Raw genomic sequence first — 13,451 nt, forward strand, 5'->3', positions numbered from 1 at the left:
CGAACCACAGCCCAAGACCCAAACCCAAACCCTAGACCCGAACCCATTAACCCTAGACCCGAACCCATTAACCCTAGACCCGAAACCCATTAACCCTAGAGTGTGATCCTATGAACCCATTAACCGCCGATTTAATATACGGGGTAAGGAAACCAAAACCTAAACCCAATAACCCAATATCCGAACCGAACCCCTTCCCTCTTTAAAGTCAATCAAATTAGTACGAGGGTCAAGGTTAATACCAATTTAATAATACCAAATTGAATTGTGGGGGAAACTGAATTGAGGGTTTTAATTATGTATAAATTCTTTGGATTTAAAAAGAAATAAGAAGTTAATTAAGCGTTTAAAACTTAGGAGCAAACCGCGTGAATTTAGGAGACGCTGAGAATACACGAGATCCTGACAACCGCTCAAACGAAGGCACTGAAAATACAGGTGCGGGTTCCTGGTCTTTTTACAAATAATACAAAAAAATGCATGGATTGAGGTAAGTAGTCATTTTTCTTAATCTGGTGGATAAACTGCATGTTGTGAATGTCGAACAATCGTTTGAATTTGTGTAGAATTGCATGATAGGAACTCTTGATGCATGAAATTGAATTGATAGGAATTGAATTGTGAATTTGAGAATGGGGAACTTGAATGAATCGTTTTAAATTGGGGCCGTCCGTGTGAGGCGGCTCTGCATCTGTTTTTGAAAAGCGGGCTGTCCATGTGTGGCAGCCCAGTGTGTGAACAGGACAGAACAGAACAGAACAGAACGGGTCGCCAAATTCGCGGCGGTTCGCCGGATGGGTCCCCGAAATGGCCCATCTAGAGTGTGATAATCGGGTCGTCCTTGCGTGGCGATTCGCCGGGTTTTCATGTACGGGCATGGATTCCCAGAGTATGGAATTTTAAAACCTTTTGAAATGAGTTAAAAAGGGGCGGGAATAAAAACTGGTTATTTTAAAGTGATTTGCATATCCGAATTGATAGGGACATGGGGAAAAATTCAAAAACCTCCTTTTTATGTTATTTGGGGAATTAAATGCATTGATTTGTAAAAGCACCGGGCTGGAACTAAATCCCGTACTGAGAGTTAGTTCGATCTCTCACCGTACCACCTGTTATGTGGGTTCCAGGAAACGAAGAAGAAAGCATGGAGGAAGGCCGCGAGTGAGGAAATTAGCGGAAGTTGTTAAGATAGCCACTCTCTGTTTATTTTATATTTGTATGAACAATATATTGTGTGGACATGGCAGTGACTGTTTGACTAGTCATGTCTGACATATTGTCCCTTTTCTGTTTGTTTGTGAACTTCATTTATTTTTAATAAAGTGGCTTGTTGAATGTTTTTATTGATGATGTATGTGATGTGCTTAACGCCTAGCGCATAAATGCGCGACGGGTTGTCCGGGGGTGTGACACAAGCAAAGCCACAGGCTTCTGTTTAAAAAGCTCCATATATATGAGGTTCCGAAACAGGCACCTCAAACCTGGAAAGAGATGCCATCTATATCTCTTCAGTTGGTCTATTCTCGGCATAGTACTATTATTCCATTTGTACACTCTGAACCAAATTCAACCAAATCAAATTCAACCACCAGTATACTACTCTGACCAAGATTCGATCACAAAAGAGTTGGAAACAGTAGAAGAGGAGCCACTTCATGTGACAACAGCCAGGAGCCGTCGGCATCGCAACCCTCGAGCAGTAAGAAGAAAAGGCTCGCATAAACTGCCAACGATTATTGATGGATTTTTGGATAAGTCGACAGAAGTGCATGAACTATTCTTTCCTGACATGAAGAGCGCTGTCAATCCTCTGGCTAAGGATAGAGCTGCTAATGATTAAGATTCGGCTCAAACTCGACTCGGCTCGTCAATTGTAGCCCAATGATTCGGCTCTTAACTCGGCTCATTTTTGAAAGAAAAAACTCAGCTTGACTCGGCTCATTAAAGAAAAAGCTTGACTCGACTCGGCTCATAAAAGAAAAAGCTCGACTCGTTTCACAAACTCGCAAGCCGGCTCACGAGCCGACTCATATTTTTAATACATGTATATCTTCATTTGCTATGAGGCCTACCTTCATGCTGATATTTAATTAATTTACATGTAGAGACGAATTTTTTCAAATTTGTAATACATGTATATCTTCATTTGTCATGGGTCCCACCTTCAAATTTTTCAGAATTCAAAATTTTTCAGATTTCAAATTTTTTTCAGATTTCAAATTTTTTCAGATTTCAAATTTTTCAGATTTCAAATTTTTCAGATTTCAAATTCTTCAGATTTCAATTTTTTTCAGATTTCAAATTTTTTCAGATTTCAAATTTTTTTCAGATTTTAATTTTTTCAGATTTTAATTTTTTCAGATTTCAAAATTTTTCAGATTTCAAATTTTTCTCAAATTTCAAATTTTTTCAGATTTCAAATTTTTTTCAGATTTCAAATTTTTCAGATTTCAAATTTCAAATTTTTTCAGATTTCAAATTTTTCATATTTCAAATTTTTTTCAGATTTCAAAATTTTTCAGATTTCAAAATTTTTCAGATTTCAAATTTTTCAGATTTCAAATTTTTTCAGATTTCCAATTTTTCAGATTTCAAATTTTTCAGATTTCAAATTTTTCAGATTTCAAATTTTTTCAGTTTTCAATTTTTTTTGAGATTTCAAATTTTTCAGATTTCAAATTTTTTCAGATTTCAAATTGTTTTCAAATTTCAAATTTTTCAGATTTCAAATTTTTCAGATTTCAAATTTTGTTCAGATTTCAAATTTTTTCAGATTTCAAATTTTTCAGATTTCAAATTTTTTCAGATTTCAAATTTTTTCAGATTTTAAATTTGTTCATATTTCAATTTTTTTCAGATTTCAAATTTTTCAGATTTCAAATTTTTTCAGATTTCAAATTTTTCAGATTTCAAAATTTTTCAGATTTCAAATTTTTCATATTTCAAATTTTTTTCAGATTTCAAATTTTTTCAGAATTCAAATTTCAAATTTTTTCTTTTTCAACATGTAATATGAGCCGGCATTTTAAAATTATTTTAAAAAAATGAAATTTTTTTTCAAATTTCTTTAGATCATTTCTTTAAAAAATAATCAAAGTTTTTCAACATATAATTTAAAGTCACAATAATATCTCTATCCCACTTCAATCATTTCTTTAAAATAATTAAATGATCATTTTTTTAACATGTAATATGAGTCGGATCACGAGCCGACTTGCGAGCTCACGAGTCGAGCCAAGTGTTTACATGAGTCGAGCCAAGCCGAGCTTTTTTCTTTCAAAAGTGAGCCGAGTCGAGTTAGGGCATTTTTTAGTTTCGAGTCTAATTCATTATGAAATATTAAGCCGCTTAACTCATTGATTCGCGAGCCGGCTCGACTCATTAGCAGCCCTAGCTGAGGGGAATGACAATACTGGTACGGGTTATATCTATCCGGGTCATATTTGGCTCGATACTGATGGGAAGCATTTTGTATGATGAAGGAACAAGAATGTTTTATTGGTATGGGGAGAATAAGGATGGCCCCACATATCTGTCTCACCAGAAGGCAGATGCACGGGTATGGAAAAATTGCTTACTTTTGTTTTGTTTATTCTGTTTTGATTCTTTTGTTACAATAATCATAGGTCTGATACATTTCTGCAGGATTATGTACCAGTCTGTGGTGGATTGGTATCTAATTGATTTCAGGTTGTCAGCTGTTTTCTTATTTTTGCTGGTCAGGTTTTATTTTGTGTTTAGTTGACTTAATGAATTCTATATTGAGGGCTTAGTTGTTAATGTTTCCCTCCCATTTGGTCTCCGACAATTTAAATTTGCACAATTCTGGTCTGAAAAAAGAAATTTCAGTAGAAAAATGGGCTGAAGTCCCAACAAATGCTGACGTGGAATGGTTAATCTGTTAAACTAGACCCAACAGCAATATTAATTACTGACAAAAATTGATGGAATCTGTAATTATATATCTAATGAGAGATATATAGCAAGATATGAATGGGCATTTTATCTAATGAGATATATAGCAAAAGGACTCACACTGAAGGAGCATTGGATATATTCTCTTTTGTACCAGTTGGATATTTAAGCACCCTACTGGCGCTTTATTACTGTATGGACTAAAATTACATACCAGTCATACAGTCATGCTAACGAGATGCGTGACCAAAAGAATAAAAAAATTAAAATAGTTTTTTCTGTTCCTTTTTGTTTTGTAGTTATCACGGTGGCATATAATTTTTTAATTTGTTAAATTCATCTGTAATGTGTGACTCTCTATTGCGCCGCATCAGTAAACTAACAGAGTGTAGGTTGAGTCTCTAATTGATCTTCCTATGAACTAACAAAAACTCCAATATTATACCAGGTTGATGTAATCGGTGTCAGCTGCTACTCGTCCAAGGATTTGTGGTCTTGGAGGAATGAAGGAATTGTTCTTGGCAGTGAAGAAAAGGATGAGAATCATGATCTCCACAAATGTGCTAGAACGCCCTAAAGTAATATACAATGACATAACAAAAAGCTATGTCATGTGGATGCACATAGATAATGCAAATTACTCCAAGGCATCAGTTGGTGTTGCCACAAGCCAAAACCCTACTGGTCCATTTCAGTACTTGTACAGTTTACAACCACATGGCTGTGAAAGCCGCGACATGACCATCTTTAAAGATGACAACAGAAAGGCATACTTGATTTATTCTTCAAAGGATAATACTGAGTTGCATGTAAGTCCGCTTACAGATGACTATCTCAATACAAGTAACGAGTTCAGAAGGATTTTTGTAAGAAAGCATAGGGAGGCACCGGCATTATTTAAATTTCAAGGCATTTATTACAACCACATGGCTCATGCAGCAGAGTCAATGATGGGTCCATGGGAAACCCTAGGGAACCCCTGTATCGGAGGGAATGTAATTTTTCGTCATACAACTTTTTTTTCACAGAGCACTTTTGTACTCCCGCTTCCTGAGCTACCCGGCATGTTTATTTTCATGGCAGATCGATGGAACCCGGCCAATTTGAGGGATTCTAGGTATGTGTGGTTGCCTTTGGCTATAGGTGTTGGAAAAATATGAACTAATCAACTAATTTTAAATCTGAATTTTGATCATTAAATAAATAATAATTATATTAAAAAATATAATCAAGAATATAATTAAAACTTTGTTACCCGGAGCTGCAAAATGCGGACCTAAGACAACTTCCCGTCCTAAGCGCAGGAATAATCGGTTAAGCTTGCCCCAAGTTACGCCGGTATTCCTCTACCTTCGGGCGCAACCGTGGTAGAGGTTGATGTAGCTTTTTTCAACAATGATAGCAGAATAATATGTTTTTATAAAGAAAATATTTATTTGTGGGAGAATAGAAATTGAATTTATGATATATGGAGCTAACAGGAAGAAGAGAGTATATCAATTATTGGATGATTGCTTTCCAAATGGTATGTGCGCAAAACCATAGATATCAATCAATTTGTGAATTCATGACTCTTAAAAATAATATTCAATATATTACCGTTTCTTTTGTTATTAAGAAAATTGAACAGGAATGGATCAATGGAAATGAAACGATAATAAATGGTAGTCATGCGGGCAAATTAATTTAATTGATTTCATTGCTTGTGCAGCTGGCAAATTAACGGATATTTGATTTCATTGCTTGTGCAGCTGAAGCAAGCTAGCAAATTAATTCAATTGATTATATGGCAAGATTTACAAATTGTATCAAAGACATGAACAAAGCACAAATGGAAAGATTTATTTCCTGCGTAAGGTGCTCCAAGCCTCCAAGTTATTATCAATTAATTCAATGAGACAGCTTGCTCTCTACCATATCTATTTGATTTGATTTTCTGTGGCGGTTGATAGTAAGTTTCATGTATAAATTGGATTAATCAAATGATTCACCATTAACTCCATAATTCATAAAATTAAAACGTTAATATTAACATAAATATTTATTTAAATAAATTTTGTGTTTTCAAAATATATTTCTAACAATCCCCCACAAAACTCAAAATTTAATTAAAAATAAAATAAACTAAAAAACATATATATAAATATTTCTGCTACCATTGTTTATACTGTGCATTGGGCAAAATGTTTTGATTTCGCTTAGTGTCAATAATTTCAGTCCGAGGAGATCGAAGTGAACCAGGTCTTGAACAACGATTCCTTTGATCGGAACTTACATTATTACACACACAGTACAGAAAACTACATCGCGGGTTGTGCGTTTGAGGCCATGCACATTAACTTGATTTTTTCATGAGAATATTCTACGGGTTGCCTAAACTCAGTAGCTGCGGCCTTTTATATAAGGTCATTCTCATATAGAAGAGTTCCCTCTGGGATGTGTGTAGAGTCACATCTCACGAATTACCGACTTGGGATACTCATCTTATTACACTACACAGAAGCACTGATCACCATAGGGATGGGTTTGGAACGGAAGTTCCATATCTAAAATATTCTTGTGCTCCTTGGCCAACCTATCTGCTTGTTCTTACCCATTGAACCCCTTCAGGGGATCGCCCATCACAGAGGTTGGGTTCCCACACCAGATTGGCACATTAGGCTAAATCCCATCCCCCTCGATGACTCTAGGACTTTCGTCCTATATACACATGGACTTTAACTTTTAGTCCATCATTAACATTTTTATGTCAATGAATTATCATTTATTGCTCAAGCATGCAAGTAATTTTTATTTATTTATAAATCACTTGCAAAATAATATTCACCAAATTATTATAATTAGAAATAATGCTTTCAAAAGCATATCATTAATTTTGTAGCAACATGTGACATAAAATTAATCACACGTACTTAGAATAAAATATATGAGCTAACAATAATAGTATTTTTAATAGAATGTCAAAATCATGCATTCTAATACAATCAAAGTAATTTAAGATATCAAGATAGATTAAGCATGTATATCTCAATAAATTTTTTATCACCTCATGTCATGATATATGATAATTTAAATTCTCACATTTGTTTGCAACATACGAGAAAATTATAAAGTAGTCTCATTTAATACATATTAGCTATAATCACAATCAATATATATATTAGTTATCATGATCAATAATTCAATGAGTACATTTTATTTCACACCCCCCACATTTCGTTTTCTTATTAAAATTTATCATAATTCCTCATAAAATTAAAATCAAGGACATATATTCAATATTCATGCCATACATATCGTAGGGTTAATTTAATATTTCTTTAACATTTTAATCTCCACAATTAACTATATATAACATAATGTTAAAGCATTCTATAAACACATAATCAGTATTAAAATTTAATTTATGCATTTATAATTTCATGCCATATATAACTTAGGGTAGGTTTATATATATTTTAATAAACATTTGAACCCTCATATTATTCTGTTATATATCAAATAATAAGGTTGACATCTTATTTATTTCTTAATATAACATTATGAATCATGTATGCTATATAGTAATCATGATTAAATGAGTAAAATAAATTCTCAATCAATAAAATTGATCACAATTATTTAAATTATTATTTTAATTATACACCCACATTTCTCTTTCTTCTTATATCAAATAATATTCAATATTTCAATTTACTTTTGTTATCTTTCAAATTATAATAATATATAATTAAAATCTCACCTGACAACAATATATTAAATATTTTGATTTATTATTATATTTATAAAATTGGAATACTACAATATTTATCACATTTGTTTTACATAGATGTCATGGATTATTTTTATTTAATCTGAAAATAAGACTGACATATTCATTTATTTGGAAAAATAAACCCTTCGATATCACAATTCTTACTTTTGGCATCAATGAAACTAATAGTATAATATTAGAGAATATTTATTATTATGGAACATTATTAAATTGTAATAGTTTTCTCTCTGTTTGTAAATTATTACTAATCATATTTTTTTTTACATTATGATAATTTTTCTTAGAAGTTGGTAATAAGTAAAATATAATTTTGATCATGATTTTTTTTTTTAAATATATATATATTATCTAGATTGTTTTGTATAGTTATTCAAGAACAAAATATCTCAACATAATTATATATTTTGGTTACTATGACCATAAGAAAGTATTAAAATAAGGCCTCCAATTGCAAATGTATATTCCGTTTTAAAATTATAAATTGACTGAATAGAAAGTCAAGTTCAATTTACTAATGTAGAATATCCATTTGGAAATCAGATTTTAATGTCCCTTAAAATAAAATTAAGAATATCTACAATCAATTTAATATTGATTAGACACACACACAAAAATGACATAGCATTTTCTGATTGGACAAGTGAGAATGTCTTTCAAGAATATAACTGCTTAATATTCTATGTTCAATATTCCCAATCATTAAATACATAATTATAAACATTAAAGATATAATTACCATGATTAACAATTTAATTAGAAAACAGCCATATAAATTCAAATTATACTATACTATTGCAAGTCACAACTTTTTCAATATTTAATATAATATTTCATCTAATTATATGGGCGACATTAGATGAGGGAAATTATCAATATTAATATTGATTAGATGGGTTGTATATCACTTGTTGATTCCTCTATTTTTTAATTATATGAATCTAACACTAATTTCATGTGTTAATTTAAGAAACAAATGCTCATAGTTTCTTTTGATTTCTCTGGTCATCAAAGAGGTAATCAAGGTGGTTAATGAAATTAATTACAGAGGCAATTATAAGAGCATTAATAAGGGCTTTTCAGTTTTTCTATTTATAATAATTAATTATAATTAATCGGTTATAAAATATTAGAGTAATGATAAATCATTGCTCACAGTTAATGTTTCTTCATTAATTTTTTTTTATTTAATGGTATTTTTTTTATTTACCGATGAACCTAAAAATTTATTTGTATTATGTTGCTAACTTTATTTTATTTACAAATAGGAATTACTAAATAATCTAGTAACTTCATTCCTTTTTTTTTTCTCAGAAAATAACTTGTAACTCTAATTATTGAGTCAAGATTAAAAAATCAGATTTCTAAATCTTTAATAAGAAATCTGAGAGCTTTGTTTTTTTTTTTAAATAGTTTGGTAGGATCAGTATATTAACTTTTAAATTTTCTGCAATATTTTTATTGTAACATATATATATATATATATATATATATATATATATATATATATATATATATATATATATATATATATATATATATATATATATATTTATTGGAGATCCAATTTCTTTCATTAATCGTTAAAGCTTTAAGAAACTGGAGTCTACAAAATATAACTATAAATATATATCAACCTATAATATACATTCAAATAACTTTATATTTAGCTCACAATCTAATTTAAAGAGTTTAAATTAGAAGTTGAAAATCCAGATTTCTGGATTTATTTTAATTACTATCCAAACACTTAACAGAAGTGTAATCAGTTTTATTTTCTTTCTAATAATCATATTAAACAATGTAACATAGATAAACTAAATTAAAATTGATCCACGAATTAATTCTACAATATATAAGATAATTAAAATCAGAATTTTAATTTGATCAAATTCAGATTACGGGTTATTGCCTTAGATTGTTGGAAAAATATGAACTAACCAACTAATTTTAAATCTGAATTTTGATCATTAAATAAATAACAATTATATTAAAAAATATAATCAAGAATATAATTAAAACTTTGTTACCCGGAGCTGCAAAATGCGGACCTAAGGCAACTTCCCGTCCTAAGCGCAGGAATAATCGGTTAAGCTTGCCCCAAGTTACGTCGGTATTCCTCTACCTTCGGGCGCAACCGTGGTAGAGGTTGATGTAGCTTTTTTCAACAATGATAGCAGAATAATATGTTTTTATAAAGAAAATATTTATTTGTGGGAGAATAGAAACTGAATTTATGATATATGGAGCTAACAGGAAGAAGAGAGTATATCAATTATTGGATGATTGCTTTCCAAATGGTATGTGCGCAAAACCATAGATATCAATCAATTTGTGAATTCATGACTCTTAAAAATAATATTCAATATATTACCGTTTCTTTTGTTATTAAGAAAATTGAACAGGAATGGATCAATGGAAATGAAACGATAATAAATGGTAGTCATGCGGGCAAATTAATTTAATTGATTTCATTGCTTGTGCAGCTGGCAAATTAACGGATATTTGATTTCATTGCTTGTGCAGCTGAAGCAAGCTAGCAAATTAATTCAATTGATTATATGGCAAGATTTACAAATTGTATCAAAGACATGAACAAAGCACAAATGGAAAGATTTATTTCCTGCGTAAGGTGCTCCAAGCCTCCAAGTTATTATCAATTAATTCCAATGGTTTAAATAGCGTTTATCGCGAAATAGCGTACGGGTTAAAAAAATCGCGCTATGCTCAAATAGCGGCGCTATAGCGCAGAATAGCGCGCTATAGCGGCGCTATAGCGCAGAATAGCACGCTATAGCGGCGCTATTTGGGCATAGCGCCATAGCTTTTTTGGTCGGAAAACGCTATAGCGCGCTATTTAAAACACTGATTAATTCAATGAGACAGCTTGCTCTCTACCATATCTATTTGATTTGATTTTCTGTGGCGGTTGATAGTAAGTTTTATGTATAAATTGGATTAATCAAATGATTCACCATTAGCTCCATAATTCATAAAATTAAAACGTTAATATTAACATAAATATTTATTTAAATAAATTTTGTGTTTTCAAAATATATTTCTAACAATAGGTGGGGTATCAGATGAAGCCTTGGAGTACAGTTTTGGGTTCCCTTTGTGGTCAAGGGTTTCAATTTATTGGCATAAAAGGTGGCGGTTGCCAGATGGATGGAGAGACTTGTGACGTAATGGTTTAAATTCTTCTGTAAACATACATCATTTGTTTGCAAATTAGTCCCAATAAAGTATTCATATTAGAGTTGTTGTTGTAAATTGTACATTTAGGAAATTTTATCATCAATAGCAGAGATCAAATTAGAAAATTATTGTAACAATAATATTCCTGACAAAAGGGCTTTATGCTAATTTACACGGTCAATTATAGGTTAATATGAGGATCGGTGTTTTATTTTCCTTGTTTTAGCCCTTAGGCAGTATGATGCCTTAGAGCAAATGTACACCTAAATAATTATGATGTCTTAGAGCAAATGTTGCTATATAGAAATCTTAATAAGAAATTTTCTAGTATGATCGAAATTGTCAATGCTTAACTAAAAGAAATTAAGGCTTAAAACATCGAATAAGAATGTAGTTGATCTATTGTAGATTGAAAATATATAATGATTGCCTATATATGGTTGTGCGCCAACCCATATTTTGTTTCTTTTAATTATTCTTGTCAGTGTACAACTTTCAGCAAATTGCTAAAGCTTAACATCAATTAATTGGAAATATTCTCAAGTAATTTACAGAAGTAATGCATGAGGTTGCATATATACTTGCATTCTCACATGCAGATGTACATCTGGCTTCTGAGCTTGCTGCCTTCGTCTATTACAGACAATATGGATGGCTTGGAAAAGATACAAGATGTCTAGGACAAGTTGAAAAGAACTTATGATGATGTGGGGAATATCATGAGGGTGTATCAGATCAAGGGGGAGATCTCGGATGTAGTACAAGGGGCGAAGACCGTGCAGGAATATGCCATAGAGCTAGAGCGTTTATGGTTAGAGCATAATCACTACAGGGTTCGACCATGTTGCTCACACCCTACATGTTCAGAGAGAGACGCATCCATGGAGGATAGGACTATGTTGTTCCTCAAGCAGGTGGCCCCAGCATTTGAATTGAGGGTGGCTATGTTATTGAGCAGGAACAAGATTCCCTCGCTTGCGGAGGCAGTATCAGCCATGATACAGGAGGAGAGCCGGATGAGGCTACAGGCTGAGACAGGAGGACCTCCAGGAGTGAGGTCAGCACTAGCGGTCTCCAACTCAGGTAACACACGGTATAGAGGTGAGACTCGACAGTGCTACAACTGTCACACCCCAAATCCACCGGGTCTGACAGCCTGCCGCGTGTATCTATCAGGTGTCACATATACATGCAAGGCAGTGGATCTTTTATATGCATCACCAATATCCTCACTTGCTGCGTCCATAATAAAAACTTGAAAATAATCAGGAGGGTGGGGGGTGAGAATAAATTCTCAATGCGAAATTTGCCACAGTTTAGATTATTGGACTTGCAATCAGACTCTATATTCAAAAATGAAACCCAAACAATAACAGTTCAAACAGATATATATAATCATAATTAACAGAATGCCAATGCTCGACAACAATTTAATCAACCTGAAACACAGTTTACGGAATTTCCAAGATGAATTTCAAACACAACATATATTTTGGCTTAACTCATTTCATTATGACTGGTAGCAACCACAGATGTTCTTTCGAGCTGAACCGTTATCAAACCCACATCTGTAGGGTTACAGACGCCTACAGATGGCCAACCAAGCTGGACCCTTTATCAGACACCCATCTGCAATTGCTGTTTGGCTTAACCATTTCCTAAGGTCCGGTTACAAGTCACCAATACAGGTCAACTTGACAAATGCAATCACATGGAATCAAAGTTACCTATACAGGTCAACTTTGCTAAATCTCAAGCAAATATATATCAAAGCCACACATACAGGTCAGTCTCGCAAAATCATAACAGGTCAACGCATAAGTCAGCAGCGTCACCTTATCCAGCCACCTAAACAGGTCGGTCTGGCAAATTCTAACAAGTCAACGCATAAGTCAGCAGCGTCACCTTATCCAGCCACCTAAACAGGTCGGTCTGGCAAATTCGAACAGGTCAACGCATAAGTCAGCAGCGTCACCTTATCCAGCCACCTAAACAGGTCGGCCTGGCAAATTCGTAAACACAGGTCAACGGATAGGTCACCGTTACCTTATCCAGCCACCTAAACAGGTCGGCCTGGCAGATTCATTCACATCAAGAACAATTAATAGAACTAATCAAATAATAACCATACCAACATGCCAATTAACCTCAACCAAACAATTCAATCATTCTCATTTATGCAAGAATCAATATGCAGCATGAATTTCAAAGTATGCAACAATTAAGCATTCAACATGACAAACGAATAAACAGTTTAATTCCTGAAAATAAAGTATCAAACAAGTCCAAGAATCCCGCACCTTATTATGACGAGCGTACCGCTTAGTTACGGATCAGACGTCTCAAATTGCCTCGCTAATTCTTGCTCGACTGAGCCTACACCTATATTATACGATTACTTGGTTTAGTTCGGTTACATTCTCAAAACTTAAACTCCAAAAGCCGTCTTTCAATTTGTCAATTCTTTTATACCTTTCGGCTCATTTATAATCATTTTAATTCAAGTCAAATTCCAAAATTATATATATATGGTCGGCCCTTATATAAACTTTCACCTTATTACACT

At 32.7% G+C, this 13,451-nt stretch overlaps 1 pseudogene across 1 annotated transcript; it reads left to right on the forward strand.

Annotated features, from left to right (window-relative positions):
- The first annotated feature begins 1,444 nt into the window (after positions 1–1,444).
- Positions 1,445–10,946, forward strand: LOC144557522 (uncharacterized; annotated as a pseudogene). Its single transcript, XR_013512689.1, has 4 exons — positions 1,445–1,813; positions 3,400–3,559; positions 4,364–5,058; positions 10,759–10,946. The product of XR_013512689.1 is annotated as an uncharacterized LOC144557522 (transcript).
- Positions 10,947–13,451: the final 2,505 nt, after the last annotated feature.

This window comes from Carex rostrata, chromosome 7 (assembly GCF_964058835.1).
Source record: "Carex rostrata chromosome 7, lpCarRost1.2, whole genome shotgun sequence".
NCBI lineage: Eukaryota > Viridiplantae > Streptophyta > Magnoliopsida > Poales > Cyperaceae > Carex > Carex rostrata.